At 36.6% G+C, this 20892-nt stretch overlaps 1 non-coding gene across 1 annotated transcript; it reads right to left on the bottom strand.

Annotated features, from left to right (window-relative positions):
• Window positions 1–4356: 4356 nt before the first annotated feature.
• Window positions 4357–4483, bottom strand: LOC126021209 (small nucleolar RNA SNORA51). The gene has a single exon (XR_007499810.1). It is a non-coding gene; the product is annotated as a small nucleolar RNA SNORA51 (small nucleolar RNA).
• Window positions 4484–20892: the final 16409 nt, after the last annotated feature.

Genomic DNA, 20892 nt, shown 5'->3' with positions numbered 1-20892 from the left:
ACCCAAGTATATGAGAGCTTTCTAAATTTCTTGAAGAATGGGTGACTGGATCTGGAAAAAATATCCTGATATCTATAAGATAACACACTTACTTGAACCATCATGATTATATCAGCTCAGAATGGAAGGATGTGAAACATTCATGCAGGCTAATGTAGACTAAAACAGCAGGCATAGAGATACTTGATTCAGATAAAGAAATCCAAACTAAGAAAAATAATAAATTGGTGGGCATCACATATTGGGTCAGGAAAAAGTAAATCAAGAGAACTTAGCTTACTAATATATATGTATAAAATAAAAGTGAATGAGTTTATAAAGCAATGTTAAATAGATCTGAGGAGAAAAAAATTACAGCAACACAATATTAGTGAGACAGTTTAGCAGCTCATTGCCATCATTAGATCAAACAACTTTGTAGAAGAACAATAAAGAAATAAGAGCCCTAAATGAGAATTGGAAGCACTGGGACTAACAGGCATGTACAAGACCCTCCACTAACCACCACACCACTATAACCACCATTACCACCACCACCACCACCACCACTGCCAAAGACATAGACACTTTCTCTTCCCATTCATTTAGGCCAATTTCCAGAATTTTTAAGGATAGACCACATTCTGAGATATATTTTTACATAAAGTCACAAAATTGATAATCTTTTCAGATCACAATGTGATAAAACTAGAAACTTAATATAAAAAGAAATTTGGGCAAAGCATCATTTTTGGGAAACTAAACACGAGGCTAAATAACTACTAGATCAGAGAAGAAATCAAATGAGAAATAAAAAAGATTCAAAGTAATAGTACTGAACAATAATGATCAATCCTCAGTCTTGGATTACAAAAATGAGTACCTAGCAATGTGGCAAGTAGTGGGTTAGAACGTAGTGGTGGGAGTGGTAGATTAGAAATAACCAGGGTTGATATGGGGACTGTGGTAGAAAGTCACAGACACGTTGGTGCTAAGTGGTTATTGTATTATTCAGCAACACTATTAGCACTATTATAACCTTATTAATTGTATAATAACTAAAATTTTAATTAAGAGAAAAAAAATGCCCTGAAGTAAATAAGAATAAAGACACAAACTACCAGATTATGTCTGGTAGTTTGTCTGTGGTATATAACACTAAATAAAATGATACAAAAGGGAGAAGTTAAAAGCAACATGGCGCTGGAGGCCAGCTTTTGCCAAGTATGGGGTTTGGGGAGGCTCCAGGCCGTAGGCCTTCTCACTAGCCTGGGGGGGTGCTGGGAGGCTTGCCAGCCCCCCCCCCCGCCATCCCCTACTTTCTCCCCTGAACTCCAGGCCTTCCCTGGGTGGCCAGAAGTGGGTGCCAGGTGGACTCTATAGGGGTCCTCAGGCTCACCCCCCCCATCCCTACTCTAGGAGGGAAAGGCATGGGGAAGAGGGCAGGCAGATATCTGGCTTCCCGTTTCCTCTTTGATTCTAGAGGCCAACTCTTGCCAGGTATGGGATTTGGGGAGGCCTCAGGCCGTAGCCCCTCTCCCTAGCCTGGGAGTTACTGGGAGGCTTGGCAGGCCCCCAACCATCCCCTTCTTTCTCTCCTGGACTCCAGGCCTTCCCTGGGTGCCGGCCCAGGTGGCCAGAAGTGGGTGCCCATAAATTAATTACAAAAAAAAAAAAAAAAAAGAGCAACATGGCTTACCAAAGAAAGAAGGCCTAAATAAATAATCTAGGGGCCGGGAAGGTGGCGCTAGAGGTAAGGTGTCTGCCTTGCAAGCGCTAGCGTAGGACGGACCGCGGTTCGATCCCCCCGCGTCCCATATGGTCCCCCCAAGCCAGGGGCGATTTCTGAGCGCCTAGCCAGGAGTAACCCCTGAGCGTCAAATGGGTGTGGCCCAAAAACAAAAAAAAATAAATTAATTAATTAAAAATAAATAAATAGATAAATAATCTAACAGGACATTTTAAGAAGCTTTAAAAAAGAACAAAAATTTAGTATCAAATTACATTAATAGCAGTTAATTATAAAAATTAAAACATAGACCAATGACACTGAAACAAAATAATGGGTCAATAAAATTTGGAGCTGTGTCTTTAAAAAAATAATAATACTATTGACAAATACTTAGTTAGTCTCAGTAGGAAAAAGTATAGGCACCCAAATAAATCAGGTCAGATATTAGTGAAGATAAATTACAAAAGACATCTCAGAGATATAAGAGAATACAAGAGGTCATTAGTAGCAACCTTTTTACCACTAAACTATAGAACCTAAGAGAAATAATTGAATGCTGAGAATCATAGAACACCCTAGTACTGACTCAGGAAGTAGAAAATCTGAACAGACCAATCCTAAGTAAGTAAATTGAATCAGTAATTTAAACTCAAAAAAACTTTAGTTGAGATCTAGACAGGTTCACTACCGACTTATATCAAACCTTCTGAGAAGACTTAACTACTGGTACTTCTCAAGCTCTTAGAAAACATTGAAGAATCAAAAATTGTTAAATTTTCACCTCTTGTACATAACATATTAATCTACATACAAACTTCAAAGACTTCACTAAAATAATACATCAAAAATGTTGTTGTGCTTCTTTTTTTCTTTTTTAAATAATTTTGCTACCACTTATCTGGAATCAGATGTATTATGATCAACTATGTCAACTATGTGATACTCTTTAAATAAAGTAAATTTTTAAAATACAGAATTAAACCTTTAGATTCTATCAGAAATCACTCCTGGAAAACTTGGGGGACCATATGGGATGTTGGGGATTAAACTCAGGTTGGCCACGTTTAAGGCAAATACCCTACCAACTGTGCTATCACTCTGACCCCTAATTAAAGCAATTTTAAAGAAAAAAACCTATCAACGGGTTTCTCAACTGAAAATATAGCCAGATGATTGTGACACAATATATTCATGTTGTTAAGTAGAAAATAATCAATTAGATTATTACTCAGATTCCAATAACTAATTTTTACAAAAGCTTTATAGACAAATAGTTAAGTGATCTATAGCTGCTAGAATGGTTTTTATAAAATACTAAAGATTTTTTATAATTTTTATTGTGACCAATTTGAATTACAAATCTTTCACAGTAATATTTAAGGCATATAGTGACAATGAATCAGGAGCTTTCCCACCACCAGTGTTGTCCCCCCCTTTACCCCTGTCCCAGCATGCATCCCATGCCCCTCCCCTTTGCTCCCTGGACTGCCAGTGTAACAGGTCCCCTCTGGGTATAGCCTTTTGCAGATTGAGTATTGATTCTGTTGTCATTGACTCTGTTGTCATTGACTCTGGGTTTGATGTTTAAGTCTAATCATTTATTATTTCCACTCAATGTTCATACCACTGTTTGCTCCTGGTATCATATGAGGGAAAAAATATGATTCAAGTTCTGTGGTTCTGTTGGAAAGAAAAAAATAAAGAAAAGAAAGCTGGGAGGTGTCCATCTAGAGGCTATAAATATCATTTAAAAAAAAGAAAAGGACAAAAGAAGAAAAACAAAAAGCAAACAAAAAATAAAACAAGCAACGACAAAAAGGCATAGCAGCAACATAAACAATAAAACAACAATCACAAGAAAGAAAACAAAAAGAAGAAAAAAAGGAAGGAGTGCTGGTATGGCAAGATTTTGAAACACTAAGGAATCTTTTATAAAAAAAAGAAGAAGCCCAACTCAGAAGTAGTAATTAAATTAAAGAACATTAAATGTGGGAGAAAGGAGAGTAATATTGATATCTTTGCGAATGAACTCAGGTTTTACTTTCTTCAATTAAAAATGGGAGATTAATCTTATATTCTAGTATAAATTTATAGTAACTTTAAAATGAGCGTACTTCTAATAAAACAAATAAAAGACAAATAGCAATTGATTAATATACAAAATATAAATATTTAAGTTAGAAGAATAGAAAATGAGAACAAACTGAAAAATAGCAACACCCAAAGTCCATACAGAAAAATTGCAAATAAATTTTCTACATTTATAATTCACTGAACATCAATGGCTTGTACCTAAATTTATGTGATCACCATAACCATATATGTCCCTAGGACACCAAAAGGAGTTATAGCAGTCTTAAGTACACCTGACTGTTCCCGCCAAAAAAAAATAATAATAAAACAAAAGGCAAAAATAAGTGTATGTGCATTGTATTATGATTAAGAAATTGGTACATTAAGAAGTCATATTTTCCTATTGCATCAAATAAAGGGACATCAAAATACATAAACCAACTATTAATAAGTCTGAGGATAACAAGAAAATATAAGTAGGAGATTCTATATCATGCTCATCATTGCACATGTACCCGACAGAAAATCAGCATGGAAACAACAGGTGTGGGAACAGAATTTATCAGATTTTTTTTCGTCCCCCAATTCACAATACAGACCAGGCAAAGGGCCTGGGTGTATATGGGGTGCATTTACTATACCTCCTCTTTCTATACAGTCAGGGTAAAAAACACAGTCTGTGGTAAGAATTGGGAAGACTTCTCTTTTCTTTTCTTTTTTTTTATTTATATATATAAAATCCTTCACCAGTGCAACATTCCCATGACCAATATCCCAAGTGCCCTTCCTTCCCACCCCACACCGGCCTGTACTCTAGACAGGCTTTCTACTTCCCTCATTCAGCCACATTTTGTTATGATAGTTCTTGGTGTAATTATTTCTGTGACTGCACTAAACAATCCCTGTGGTGAGCTTCATGTCAGGAGCTGGACCCTCCAGCCCTCCTCTATTTTGTCTCTGAGAATCATTACACAAATGTTTTTCATTTTTCTCAAAAGCCATAGATGAGTGAGACCATTCTGTGTTTATCTCTCTCCCTCTGACTTATTTTACTCAGCATAATAGATTCTTAATTCATAATAGATATCCTAGGAATACAAAAATACAATTCAAAAATCCCTTTCTCAGGGCTGGTGAGGTGGCGCTAGAGGTAAGGTGTCTGCCTTGCAAGAGCTAGCCAAGGAAGGACCGCAGTTCAATCCCCCTGTGTCCCATATGGTCCCCCCAAGCCAGGGGCGATTTCTGAGTGCTTAGCCGGGAGTAACCCCTGAGCATCAAACGGGTGTGGCCGAAAAAACAAAAAACAAAAAATAAATCCCTTTCTCACACCTATATTCATTGCAGCATTGTTTACAATAGCCAGACTCTGAAAACAGCCTAGATGCCCCTCAATAGATGAATGGTTAAAGAAACTATGGTACATATACACAGTGGAATATTATGCAGCCATCAGAAGAGATGAAGTCATGAAATCTTCCTATACATGGATGTATACAGAATTCATCAGATTTTTACGTAACTATTCAGCCTAAATAAATGGAATACACATTCTTCTCTATTTGTATATGGAAAACTCTTGAGGCTACAACACATACTAGAACCCAAAGATAAGAGAGTGGGGTTAGGTTCAGAGAGACAATACAGTGAGTAGGATGTTCTTTTTGCATGCAGCTGACCCAGGTTCAATCAATCCCCAGTACCCCATATAGTCCCTAGAATCTGCTGATAGTAATTCCTGAGAACACCAGTGAGGATAGCACATATTAAAAATTTGGAGAACAATTTTTCTTGGGGGAATGAGATAAACAGCAACTCTCATCCATGGATTATTAAAATGCTTCCTGGTCTAACCCCCCATAGAAAACAGTATGGAGGGTTCTCAGTAAACTAAGAATCAAACTGCCATATTACCCAACAATCTTGATTTTAAATATCTATTCCTACAACAAAAAAAAAAACATTCACCCAAAAAGATGCATTCACATCACTATTTATCACAACACTCAGTACAATAGCTATGAATTGGAATCATGCTTGTCCAAAAACACATAGTGGATCACAAGTATGTGGAACATATACACAGTGGAATACTACATAGCTATAAGGAATGATGCAATTATGCAATTTGCTGCAACATAAATGGAGCTGAAAGGTGTTATGCTAATGAAATGAGCCAGAAAAGGATAAATACAAAATGATATGTTATATTTAGAATAACTTCATGAGAAAATGAAATGGCTTAGTGGGGGTTTTAAAGAACAATCTAGGCCCCAGACTATAGTGAAAAGGAAATAAATTAAGTGCAGGTGGAGAAAGACACTTACTGGTGATAGAAGACAAGAGCTAAGGAGCCTCAGGTTCCTTAGTAGTGTTAAGAAAGACAGAAGTAAATATCTAATCCTGAGTCAATAACAATAAAATTATGAGACCCACACATTAACAACCAAACTTAAGGTGCCTGATATGATGACAGACTAGGGAAGGGGTGATGGCATGTGATGAACTCTGGTAACACTGATGGAGAGAGTCTGACATTAGTGGTGGGATTGGTCTTGAAATATTGTATGTCTAAAAACCCAACTATGAATAAATTTATAAATCACAATTGTTTAAATGAAATATTTTTAAAACACAGAAATAAAAATACTAACTCAAAGAAGATATTTATACAACTATGTTTAATTAAAGTGCTGTTTACAATTCCCAAGATTTGGAAATAACCCATTTACCCAAAGACAGATGAATGGATGAATTTGTGGTATATAAACCAAACAAAACGCTTAAGTAAAAATAAACTCTTTTTTTCTACAATATAAATGGAAGTGAAAAGTGTTACTTTAAGCAATATATGCCAGAAGACAATAGATAAACGTATATGTACACTCATATGTGGTAAATGTAAAGAAAAGGAAAATATAAAGTTCAAAGCAGAAGAAAATCCACTGATGCTAATGACATAATTGAGGTTATCCAGCATAGGTAAAGTTGGAAATATAGTTCTAGGATGTTGGCATTTTGGTGATTGTTGTAGTGTAGTGACATTATAATCCTCAGGCATATAAACATTTATGTTCTGGGAAACAAATTCGACCTCAAATAATAAACAATAAAGAAAGGCACGACAATGCAGAGTTCAGTATTAAGATGTTTTATTAATTTTGAAAAACACAGCCAAGGAGTGAAATTTAGTTGATATAAGGCATTGATCAAGACCACTGAGGAAAAGTTAAGACAAAGTTCATTTTCAAGCTCCCTAAGTCATCAGTCCCATTCTCTGAGTTCTACTATCAATAGTGAAAATTGTCACTTCAGATCTATCCAGGATAGGAAGGGCTGTTCCAACAAATGTCAAGAGTGAAGAATGACAATAACAAGAGTTCAATATGCAGGCATACTTCACTGTTTAAAGAGCACAAGGAGGGGAGAAATAAGCAATGGAGGATACCTTCACAGTAGAAAGGGTTCAGAAATATAAACTCTGCAATAAGTCACGGCTATGACAATTCCTAAAGGTACTTCCTGATCTTCACACAAAAGCTAAAGTTAAAATTTTGTCCATCTGCACTCTTCTCTGCCAAGAGCTCATAAATTTGGGCTCTGATGTATCCAGGATGGAGAACTCAGCTGGGAAAGCAGGTTATCCCCAGAGTTGTTGCACAAGACACCAGGGACCACCTGTGAATCACAGGCTGTGGGAGGTTGGAGAACATCTGGTCAAGTTCATCTTCTGCCTCCTCCACCACAGATCTGACTATGTTACTTGCGTCTGTTTTAAATGTCCCCCTCTCTCTCCAACACAGCATCTTTGGAACATTAGGATGTTGCATAATGACTGAGTAGAATCCAAGAATCAAGCCACACATGTAGAACTATGAGAAACCACATGTGGGAGAAAAAAATAACCTCAGAATGAATATTATTTTTTTTCTCACAGCACTGTGTTGGAGGCCACAATAAATATTTGATACAGGCTGAGTTAAATATGTGCTTATAAATTTATGTACTAGAGGGATTTGGGGGGTGTTTTCAAAATAATCTTAATCTTGGCCATTTGATGAGTGCCTACTAAGAACTAAATACCTTATGACATCTCTGGTTTTCTAATATGACTGCACAGTGTTTTCTCATGGTGCTTATTTTTTCCTCTTATAAAAGTAACTGTTTATTTGCTATTAAACTGTTTGAGAAGAAAAAAATAACTGTTGAAGTAATAAATGGCTCACCAATGTTTCCTTGAAAACTTGTAAAAGGAAAAGGTTGGCTCAGAGATGGTTCCTTTTGCCTCCAAAGTATAGCGTCTTTCTACTCATCATGTACTCTTCACAATCCATTAAAAAATACTAAGGGGCCTGGAGAGATAGCACAGCGGCGTTTGCCTTGCAAGCAGCCGATCCAGGACCAAAGGTGGTTGGTTCGAATCCCGGTGTCCCATATGGTCCCCCGTGCCTGCCAGGAGCTATTTCTGAGCAGACAGCCAGGAGTAACCTCTGAGCACCGCTTGGTGTGGCCCAAAAACCAAAAAAAAAAAAAAAAAATACTAAGATTGACAATATTTGGTTCTCTATTTGCCTTTTCCCCATTGAACTGGCAGAAGTAGCCAGGGGATTTGTCATTCACTGTATTTTATGTACCACCAATCTATTCCTACCTTCAGAGAAAAGAGAACCAATCCTTTACTAGTAGTCAAGCCTTTTTCATGTCGACTTAAGGAATAGCACATGTTTTCAACACTGAATCCACTTGTATATGGATAAAATCAGGTTGTTTGGTCTGATTCTCCTAAAAAAAAACTTTACCCACCTCACCCCAAGAAAAATATGTATAGTTCAGACCTCTACCCCAAACTGTCCACAATAAAGAAAAAACAAACAAAACAAGAAAATGTGATTCTGGGCCTGGAGAGATAGCACAGCGGCATTTGCCTTGCAAGCAGCTGATCCAGGACCAAAGGTGGTTGGTTCGAATCCCAGTGTCCCATATGGTCCCCCGTGCCTGCCAGGAGCTATTTCTGAGCAGACAGCCAGGAGTAACCCCTGAGCACCGCCGGGTGTGACCCAAAAACCCAAAAAAAAAAAAAAAAAAAAAGAAAATGTGATTCAAATGGTTTTGTGTACTTGTGTTCAATTCCAAAATACTGGCCTTCTAAGACCTTTAGGCTCTCTTTAGTGTCTGCTGTTAGATCAAATATCACCTGTTCAATTATTAGTCAATTTAGTGGCCTCAAAACCCCATCATACCCTAAGTATAGGTGCTTTCCCTCATTTAGATGTTATCTAAATTGTACCTCTAACCATAATAACAGCCAATAAATAACAAAGCATAGATTGTTATCTCAATCTAAAATTGAAGAAATGCTTTTATAAAACATCATAAATGTGGTTAATTTGATACATAGCTAAGTAATTGGAAAATATTCTATTAGGAATAAAGCACAAATAATTGAAATTGATCTAGAGAGAAGATCAAATTATTCTAGAAATAGTGTTTATAATACCACTATTTATCCAGTGTAACAGATAGTTCTAAATAATTAGCATTGGCTTTAGAATCATTGTTTATTTACATCAAAGTTACCTTTCTAATAATGTTTTGCTCACACTAACATCTAAATAAGGACGTAGCTTCCTAGCAAGCAGCAACTGCTTATAGAGGCAGACACCCATTCTCAAATATGAATAGGAAGTCAAAAGAAAATTACAGCTTTACTCTATATTAAACTTTCTGAACTCAATCATAGACAGCGAATTCTAATCTTCTTGAAGATAACCTCTTCAGAAATTGCTCTCTGGTATTCCTGTTCAACATTCCCTCTTGTGTCCCCTTAAAGCCCACAATACTTACCACCACAGATAAATATTCCTCAAAACTCACAATACTTAACACCACATATCATTCTTCCTTCAATCTCCATTTTACACTCTAGAGCATGAATTTTAGAGAGGTATATTCTGGAGTAGACTTTATTTTGCCCAATATTTTATCTCCATATTACAAAGTCCCCTGGTTCGTAGAACTGTTCGACAAGTGTTTGTTCTTTGAATAAATGAGATCTATCAACTTCTAAAGTGCCAACTTAAGAATGAGAAATGTTCATTTAGTGTTACAAAGAAAATATCATCTGGTTACCAAGATAAAGTCTAGTACAGGAATGGAAGCCACAGAAACAGAAATCCCATTTTTCTTGCTCACTGTTTTTCACCAGCCTATGCACAAAGCTTATAGCGATGGTTCATAAGAAATATAATAAAGATAGTATTCTTACTCCTACCAATCCAAATCAGGAGTGCCCCACTCACTGAATAGGTTATCTTAATAATATTATAGTCATTGAAGCATCAACCATCTCTGTCATAGATTCTATAGAGGATGCTCAACAGAAATAATTAGAGAATATTACAAAGTTCTAACTGTACATAACTAAACTACCAAAATGTACAGAAAGAAAATGAGGATATAAAGCTTTAGTCTTGGTAATGGCTGAGAGTATATCTTTTTTCCTGTGGGAACAAAACCTTTAATGTCCATTATTGGAAATTATTCTCTCTCCTTCCCATCCCTCCTCCATCATTAACCTAATTTCTATTCACCTACATATACTTCCATTATCTTTTTAAATACCCACTTATGTTACATGTTACAAACTTATACACTTCCAAGTCACACCTGCTTACCAGATCTTGTCTGCCATTGGAGAACAACACTCATCTTTGGAGCCATGCAATTTTGCTACCTGAAACTGGGCAGCTGCACCTCTGGGCTTTTGTGCCTCTCCAGCTTCATCTATATTTGGATGCAGAAGAGCCTGTACTACTGGAATGAACTTTGACAGCAGCTATCAAACAAGCTGAGATGACATGACTTGAATTTGAGAGAAGGAAGAGCCAATGTAGCTATCCTGGGAGACTAGAGCTGGGAAGGAGCCACGCATACAAATCCCCTTTCTTTCCTGCGACTAAGAACTACTTTGAGCAACTTCTCTGAATAGCCTGTCTGAAGATTTCCCAGGTGGCTGAGTGGCTGCACCTGCTGAACACCCACCTGTGTAACTCTGATGCTTCTGGAAAATCAGTGACCAGTTCAGATGGCAGAAGTTAGGATTCAAAATACACCTAAAATATAAATGTGTATCTTACTTCCTCCAAAGCTGCAAAATACCTCTTTCTGATGAAAACTCTACTTTTGTTATTATCTCTAATAACAAAAGTAGAGTAGACATGCTAACCTGGATGTTTGTAGACATGCTGACAAAGATTTAAGTCAGGATTATTGTTAATTCTAGGTATGAGAACTATGTGCATTTAAAATTATTGAAAAGTACCAGGAAGGCTGGGGCCGAAGCAGTAGTGCAGTGATAGGGAATTTGCCTTGCATGGTCCCACATGCATCCCACATGGTCCCCCAACCCTGCCAAGAGTGATTTCTGAGTGTATAGCCATGAGTAACCCCTGAGCATCACCAGGTGTGCCCCCTCAAAATACAAAAGTACTAGGAAGGCTATGTATCTACTGTGGACCCACAATGAACTCTACAATATTTCACTACTGACTTTATTTTTACTTTTTTTTTTTGTAAAAAGGGTGCAGGGGTTCTTATTAATTCTTATTATTTTTATTAATTTGGGGGCCACATTAAGCATTTTCAGGGCTTAATTTTAGTTCTCTGCTTAGGGATAACTCTGACAAACTCAGGGGATCATTTGGGGTCTCAGGAATTGCAAACAGGTTGAGCATATGCAAAGTAAGCACTTGACCCATTGGACTATTGTTCTGGCTCCTAATCTTTTTTCTTGAATACCCTCCAACCAGATATTTTTCTCCCTTGAATTCCAAACCATGCCTCTCTTTCAATTTCAGTCTTTTATTTTATTCTTTGATAGGTATTTTCCTCTGCTAGCCCTGAGAAGCTTGTTTTCTTTGGGTCTTCTTTCTTAACAGAATGTCCTTCAGTTAGTCTCCTTAGGAAGTCCATCGACATTACTGCCACAATTACCCCTCTCGCGACTTTCTAGACTTGTGACTGAGTAATCCTCCTGACAAAGATATGAATTATTTAGTCAAAAATATCAATTACTTTGACACAGTATAGAAAATATCATGTTAGAAATTGCTATTATAGTATTCACACATGAAGCACACAGCCTGAGGAATTTTCTTAAGATAATCAAAAAAGGATAAAGAGTTATTTCTTAAAAGGAGAAGATAAAAATGGAAAACAATGTCAAAAAGAAACAGAGACCTAAAAAATCTGGCATTAGAAAATAAGCAGTGAATCTGGTGGGGGGGGGGGGAAAGCATGCTCCATCATTTATAGACATAAAACTGGAAAGAAAAACAGGTAGGTCACAAAAGACTTTATGTTGCAGACCACCATGGATGGACTTCATTCTGATAGCAGAATCAACAGGGACAGCTTTCTACTTTGTAAAGATTTCTTTGTAAAGACTATGGTATGGGAGATAGGCCACTGTATGATAAAGGCATTACCACAACTCAAGTAAGACGCCCTAAATCACTGAGAACTTGGCAATAATCATATTTTATGTTTTTATCTGAAGCAACTTGAACGAGATAAATACAAGCTAATTCCAATATTTTTGCCAATAACCTATATACTTATAGAAAAGTAAGCTACTTTCTTATTTCTCAAAGCTTACTTGAGTTCTGATCATTCTGGGCAGTTCTTCTCTTAACACCTCACTTGCAAATCTGGGAAAATCAAGTTATTTTAAGAATAACCGAATGATCTTTTCTGTGTGTTTTTTTTTCTTTGTTTGGAGGACACATCTGGTAAGTCAGGGATTGCACCTGATTCTGTACTCAGGAATCATTCTTAGTGGTCACTCAGGAGATCATATGGTTTAACAGGGACCAACCCAAGGTTGATTTTATACAAGGCCAGAGCCCTACCTTCTGTACTATTAGTCTGGTTCCTGGTGTATTTTTTGTCTCTAAAAGCACCTTGAGCTTACTTTTATCCATTAGATAATATTTTTAAATAGCTATATGGAAAGAAATTGCCATGAATTATCAAAAATATTCCTTAGTTACCTTCAGTTATACAAAAACTACAGAGGCACAAATCCCCATGCTAGTAGCAAGCTGTGAATAAAACATAAATTGTGAAGAAAGGCAAATAAAAAGAGATCAAAACAGAGGTCCCAGAAGTATGACATCCATGTCTGCAGAGGAAGAAGTAGGTAGCTATGGCAAAGATCTAGGTTCAGCAGTACCTTAAAATGACTAGAGTTTCAATTAGGCAGGAATGAGTGAGAAGTCTTGCTGACAAAGTCCTAGGTACCCAACATCATTGTTGAATGGCTAGACATCAACACAGCTGAAGATGTGCACTGGGTTAGAGTAGAAGAAAGAGAGATGGTGGGCACAATCAGGAAGAGCTAATAATCAAGGTGAGGCACTAACTGGTCACTGAGATGCTTGAAGAGATATCTTTAAGGATATCTTTGAGGATATGAGTTACCTTTGAGAAATCTAAGAAAACATCCACCCATGCATTGGACCAACATAGCTTGGTAGGTTGAGTACTTGACTTGACCTAAGTTTGATCACCAGTAACCCACATAATACAACATGCACTGCCCAGGAATGATCCCTGAGCACAGAATCAGGCCCATAAACAAACAAAAAAAATTCCAGATAGAAAAATAAATATGTCCAAAGCACTACTATACCTAAGTATTATTCACACTATTCTGGGTCCTATCTAACAAAATCAACCACTCCCCTAAGCCTACAAGTAAACAAATATTAATCCCATTTGTGTAAACCATTAATCAAGTATGGCTGCAAGAGAAACAAATGACACTCTGCTCCTATTTGAGAATTTAGACAAACTTTAAGGCATCTGGGAATATCTATACATAATGGAATGGTACCTAGCTAAAGAGAAGATGGAATTTTGCCTTTTATTACAACTTGAATGAAGCTATAAGGGGTCTTATTGAGCATAATTAAATGGAAAAAGACAAATACAAGATTATCTTATTTTTTACATGCCTTTGAAATATAACAAAACAAAGCAAAAAATAGAAGATGACTAATGAAAACCTCTTGGGCTTTTAAAGAATTGGATGACCAATTAGGGTCTGATGAGGTGGAGGGAAGAGATGAGGTAGAGAAGGGAGAGAGTAGTATCAGAGGGGTGGGGGTATCATCCTTCTTGAGTACTCTTGTGGTAATGGAGGAATAGTCACTTTGTTCACCAACAGCATAAATATTAGCACTGTTGTAACAATAGTACCTCAACCCCAATTTAAAAAGAATGTTGATTGAGGATAGAGAGATAGTACAGCAGATAGAGCATTTGTCTTGCACACAGCTGACCTAGGTTTGACCCCTGGCACTGCAAATGGTTCCCTGAGTACTTCCCGTAGTAATTCTTAAGTGCAGAGTCAGGAGTCACCCTGACACAATTAAAACAATTCTTATGTAAGAGAAGCAAAATCAGTTTTGAACTTTAGAATATAGGTCCCAAGGAAAAACACTTGAACTGAAGTTCCTTTATTTACCTGCCACTTAAAAACTCTTTTATTGTGTATAGACGACTGTTGGCGTGAACTCTTCTAAAAAGAATATGCCCCAAATGCTAACACTTTACCTCAGAAATTACAGAGAACCCTTTGCTTTTATGTAGATTAACTTTCAAACGGATGGTAGGTATTATGCTGTCTTGTGTCAAATGCCCTTAAAAACGTATTGCAACTGTAATATCAAGCATATTTTTCTACGACTCTAACCCAATTCCTTTGAATGATGTGTAAACCTTAAAAGTGCTTGTAGTTCTGGTATGGATCCATTACATTTTAAATGACCCCTACATTTCATAGTCTCGATAGCATTTTCTTGTCTTCTCTAAGAATTGCAGAAGATTCTCTGTAGACACATTAATTGCTCAAGACATGTTCAATTGAAACTGGTGTTTTCTTGGCGAATCAGTAAATAGTCTGTTATTTGGAGGGCACATTGTTGGGAAACACTTTCACTGAATCTTGCTTTTGACTTAAACATCGTAATCACCACAGGCTGAGTTATAGCATCCGGCTGCCCATGCATTTTGTACCAGTTTTTGGTATTGCAGTAGCTTCAGTTCGTCAAAGTAGCAATAATGATTTCTTTTGTGAGTATATAAATCTTGCCAAAACTAAGTATTACATTTTAGACAATGGAGTGCCCCCCCAAACTGTCAAATCTATTCTTAAATGCTTTATATCTTGACTGTGTTCTTACAAAACACACACTACTCTATTGACCTTTAAACACTTAACCTCTGCAAAGAAATTTCTTAAATCCATATTATGTGTACAAAGTTCTTTACTTCAGCATTTAGTGAAGAAAATAGATTGAAGCCAGCGCTAAATGTCAGCAAATCATCTACATCTGACAGTAGATTTGCTAAATGACAAGGAATAGCATAAAGCTTGTCTTCAAAGAAAGTGAAAAGTGGCTAAAAACCCTGAGAGACCCAAGAAAAACATTCAGAAATAAGCACCCTTTCAACATACTAATAACTAATTTACAAGATTCCCAAATATAAACCATCTATGTAATCTCTCACTAATAACTAACATAACAACATTCAGTTCTGTTTCTCCTTAGGATATGTGCCTTCATTTCACCTACCTTTCCGACTCACTCTCCCACTCTTGATTTTTCACTTCTCACAGCTTAGTGGGGTGCATATTAACCTTTCTTCTGAAGAATCCCCCTCTCTTCCCTGTCTGAGTCCCTTCTTTCCCAGCCTTTAACCTTCTTTCTCAGTCTTCAACCACCTCTGTTACTCAGAAAGTGTTCTCACCTCCTTACTCTGTTCCATTTGTGGGTCAAATAAAATGACCATAAACATAACTGAACAACAACACTTATGACATTGCTAAACCAAGAGAAAAGAAATCCATATATTTAAAAGTAAAATATTGCATAGCTATGTCAACTTCTGAGACCTTCAAATCTGAGACCACGAAGTCTCCTCTTTCTAACTTTCTGCACTGTGTCCTTCTGGTATGGCCAATTTGCTTCTTCAATAAATATAAACTCAAAAGTGCTGTACATTAATTTTCAAGTTTTCCACTTTTATTTATGTATTATGTATTGTGCCCATCTTTCCTTACTCTGGTTTTGATTTAAAATGAATAGTGAATAGTATCCTCATGCTAGAAACTCTTTGAGAACCTTTAGTTCATTGAATTCTGTATATTTTCTCTACCAATACACAGGATCAAGATGCAAATGATGTATTAAGTGTGATCCACTTAAGTTTATAACTCTGTTTTTCAGTTTTCCCACATAGACAAATCACATCTACTTAACATTGTGTTCAAGAATTTCAGTTTGTATGTGTAATTTTTCTGTGCACTCGCCCAAATAAAAGAGTTACTAATTTCAAAAATTCAGAATACATTTCTTTCGATTTATTTTCTCTTCTCTATTTCCAGGTAGAAACCAAATGTTTTAAAACATAAAGCATGCTGAAAAAAATATAGTTAATTTTCTGGGCTTAATATTTCTCATTTTCTACCCTAGGTCTTTTAGCATTTTTCTTCTCTTTTTTGAAATTTGACGTTCTAACCAGTAAGGCTCAGGACTTACTCCTGGCTCTGTGCTCAGGGATCTCACCTGGCAAACTCTGGGGATTATAAGTGGTACTGGGTATCAAATCCATATCAATTGCACACAATGCAAACACCTTACTCACTGAACTATTACTCCTGCCCCTTAAAATCTTAATTTTATAACTGAAAAAAAAATAGATGTCCAATGATATAAGAAATCTGATGACTTATATTAATTGGTTTACTTCATAACCATGCATCAGGGAAGATATTATTTTATTCCATTTTTATAAATGAGAAGATTGAGGATCAGGGTAAACTACCCAGGTCACACATATAATTGATAGTGAGAGTAAGTCTTTTTAGTTGAGGATAGTTCAATTATTGTTTTTCTGTCATTTTTGCTTGCTTTTGTCTTGTTTGGGGTCAATTCCTGATGGTGCTCTAGGCTTACTCTTAGCTCTGCACTCAGGGGCCCAAATATGGTTCTTAAAATCAAACCCATTCATCTACATGTAAAGCAAGAACCTGACCCAGGACTATTCTATCACTTCAAGTCCTCAGTGAATTATTTTAAACATTTAAACACATAGACTAGAGGTTGGAGACATAGCACAGCTATTGGGCGTTTGCTTTGCACACAGCTAGCTAACTTAGGAGAGACTCAGATTCGATTCCCAGCATCCCATATGGTGCTCCTAAGCCTGCCAGGAGTGAGTTCTGAGTGCAGAGCCAGGAGTAAGTACTAAGCACTGCCAGGTGCTAACCCATTAGTACTGCCAGGTGTGGCCTGAAGAAAACTAAAATAATAATAATAATAATAATAATAATAATAAGAAGAAGAAGAAGAAGAAGAAGAAGAAGAAGAAGAAGAAGAAGAAGAAGAAGAAGAAGAAGAAAAGAAGATAAATGCATGCACTAGTTCTTTTTGTTGTTGTTGTTCACCCAATTTAGTTAAATTTACCTTATAACTATCCTCAAGCCAGGGTCTGAGCTTTCAGTTAAGGTACTTATACTTTAGGGCCAGAGAGATAGTACAATGAGTAGGGTGTTTTCCTCATATGTAGCCAATCTAGGATTGATCCTCAGCACCGCATACAGTTCCCTGAGTTCCATTAGAAGTGATTTCTGAGCACAGCTGTGTGTCCCCAAAACAACACAAACCAAAAAGATATCTATGCTTCACATTTGGGGATATAAAAATGTTAATTTGTTTTCTTTGGTGCTCTGTCCAGGGAATACACATTTTCCTTTAAGTAGTTAAGGAATCATATCATACATTTAAATCATTTTATGAATGATATCATAAAAATTAGAATAATATGCAGCATCAAGATTTTGTAGCATCAGAGGCTGGGATAATCATTAGAATGAATAGATTATTGGCCTTGCCTAGGTCTGAGTCCCAACAGGAGTGATTCCTGAGTGCAGAGCCAGGAGTAAGTATTAAGCACTTACTAAGCCAGGTATAATTCAAAACCAAAACAAACACAAAGGTCAAAATAAATTAAGTCTTGATCTTCAAGCCATGCTCTCCCTCAAATATATATACATATATATATGTGTGTGTGTGTGTGTGTGTATCACTTGCTTATCTATTTCTATTCTTGCTTATTTTCTTTCTGGAAAGAAGTTTCTTCTCTCTTGAACATACATGTCTTCATTTCCCTCTCCTCATATTTTTCTAAAAAGTTTTTTGTTTTGTTATGTTTTTTGGGCCACACCCGGTGATGCTCAGATGCTCAGGGGTTACTCCTGGCTATGCACCCAGAAAATGTGGTCTTCAACCTGATTAATTGAAGCAGCTTGGCAGAGCCAAGTGTAGTGAAACATGAAGCAAGAAGGCTTCCTATTTATTCTGCCAATCTGTTCTCCTACCCAATCACAAAACCCCCAGGAATTCTGCCCCCCCAAAATGCTTCTGTGTATATCACACTTTTAAGTTTCATTCAGACCCTATGCTCATTCTCATTGTAATTAGCCATTTACTGTCTCTTCCCTCAGTTTATAGATTCATATACCACACCCACCTTTTAGAACAGCTCATCAAATAAGACAGATCACAGTTTTCAAGGGGCTTTTGAGAACTCAAAGGTTGGTCTGGTTGAGGTTCTACTTTGACCATTTCCCCACTGTCCCCTGTTTTGACTAAGAGAAGCAAACTATGCCTCTCAAGGATGTGGGACCCTAGCTGCTTAAGATCAGGGGTGACAAATGGAGCCTGGAGTCATATGAGCATGAAAAACAATCAATTTTATAGTTTCATAAATCCTCAAGTCACCTTCACAGTACCAGTGTGTGTAAGTACAGGGCTTATGACTCTGCTCTGCTTCCGACTGATAGAATGAGGGGAAGGCATCACAGAAACTGTAAGACAAAGTAAAGCTGTGAACAATCCTATGACTTTTGAACTCTGACATGGAATAGGACATGAATATATTGCACAAACTTAAATAGGTGCTATGCACATTCGTAATAACCGAGCTAACTAATCTTCCCAGCTTTATCTTATACTTCTGTTTTATATTAATGGGAGGAGAAACTTTCAACTATGAATTGTAGAACAGTTACAAGGACAACAGACCGTTCCTTTGGCTCCTGCCTGGAGGGGAAAGCATAAAGAGATAGATTTTAAAAGCTTCTTTAATTTGTTTGTTAGTGGAGGGAATGGAGGTTAATTAATCTACTTTTAGGAATGCGAGATAATATCTATGTTTATTTGCTTATACATTATGCTCTTCAATTAATTCTTCCAAGGACTTTTTTTTACACAAGATGATTTCAGCGCAAAACTTGGACTTGAAACTTTTCAAGGTCTTTGGGGGTGACCGTCAGAGAAGAACATGCTTAAGAAAGCAGCACCTTCTTTTATTCTTTCATTCTGCATGAAGCGAGCTCTTTCCAAAGGTTAATGAGGTTGCAAAACCTTCGGGGAATATGGCCAGGACACCTATTTCTATTGCGCTCACGTGTTTCTCTTGTTTAATTCTTGGAAGCACGGTCAAGTCTGTGTTCCAAGATCCCTGTTGTTCCCCCCACTAGGACTTCCTTTCGAAGTTTGCTAGCCCAGAAACAGCCAGACGCCCCCGAAATCCTTAACTGCTTTTCTGACAGAAGGTTTGGCCATGGCTTCTCCCGGTGCTCATTTGAAAGTTAAGCACATGAACACACATTTTTCGAATGCTGAAGAAGACTTTTAATTGATTCCCTGAATATTTTAAGGTCTATTAATTCCATTGATGTTGCAAACACTGCAATCTATTCCAGCTGCTGTTCTAATCACATTCATTAACAGGCTTATTTTTACCTGCCAGCTAATATTTTATAGTGCATCAATAAATCTTCTAATTTCTAGCCAAATTGTGTACAAAATAAAATGAATTGTCCAACCTCCTGATTCTACAGCTTCGTCAACATCCCTCCTTCTGAGGAGGGCTAATCAGGCATGAATACAAAGATGATAAACTAAAGAATGCATATGCTACTCATTTGTGACATTAAAAATTCAAATAGATCAAGAGATTAGTTCCTAGACGCATTTTCTTGATGAGTTTAGGCACTTAATTTTTATTTTATATTATATTAAGTAAAAAAATATGAACAAAGACCATGACTCAGGTATAGAGAAAAAAATTATTACTGTAGGCTAAAATAGCTTGTATACCAAAGTCCCCTGTTGGGAGAGTTTTTTTAGTAATGATGTGTCATTTGGATTGAACCACCCCATTTTCTCTCTCCATCCTTCTGGACTATTATGTGTGTATATGTTTGTATGTATATATGTATGAATTTATAAAATGTCACTTAGAGAGTCTATAGAAATAGTACAGAAATTAATGTATTGGCCTTGCAAACAGCCAATTAGGATATAACCAACTACTGCATAGCAAGTACTACCAGGAGTGATCCCTAAGTACTGTAAATGTAGCTCAAACCCAAAATAAATAAATAAACCACAAGTGATCCAGAATTATGTTTAGGGACCAGACTGTGCTAATATATCACAGAACAGGTAAAAATTCTGCATAACAATTGATGCAAGTCTTATGGGACCACTTGTTGAACCTACTATATATTGAAAAGAAGACAAAGAAGTATTCATACAGGTTTGCTCTCAAGCCCATGTTTTTCCTGTACACATGTTTTGTTGTGTTGTTTCAGTGTTTCTTTACTTTCCTATTTCCACTCTGGAGAAACCTGCCTTCTCTCTTGAACATGCACTTCCCTCTTTCTTTCCTCCACATCTTTCTAAATGAGTTTCAATACAAACTACCTTGCTTCACCAAAGCAAAAGAAAAGGAAGAAAAGAAAATAGAAGCTCATTCACAGAATTCCATCACTGATATAAACTGATATATTTAGATGACAAGACTCCAAGTCTGTATGAATTTCACCACATTTAAAGTTGTAAAACTTAACACCAGAAATTTTATAATTTGATGACATTATGATAAATCAACATATAAATTGATTTTATTGATTTATCATAAATTAGTTGTAATAACTGACATAATAAATAAAAGTATAAAAAATAAAACAGAAT

The sequence above is a fragment of the Suncus etruscus genome, chromosome 10 (assembly GCF_024139225.1).
Source record: "Suncus etruscus isolate mSunEtr1 chromosome 10, mSunEtr1.pri.cur, whole genome shotgun sequence".
Lineage (NCBI taxonomy): Eukaryota > Metazoa > Chordata > Mammalia > Eulipotyphla > Soricidae > Suncus > Suncus etruscus.
Note: the sequence above shows the minus strand (reverse complement) of the source record. Positions and strands in the feature narration are given on the sequence as shown.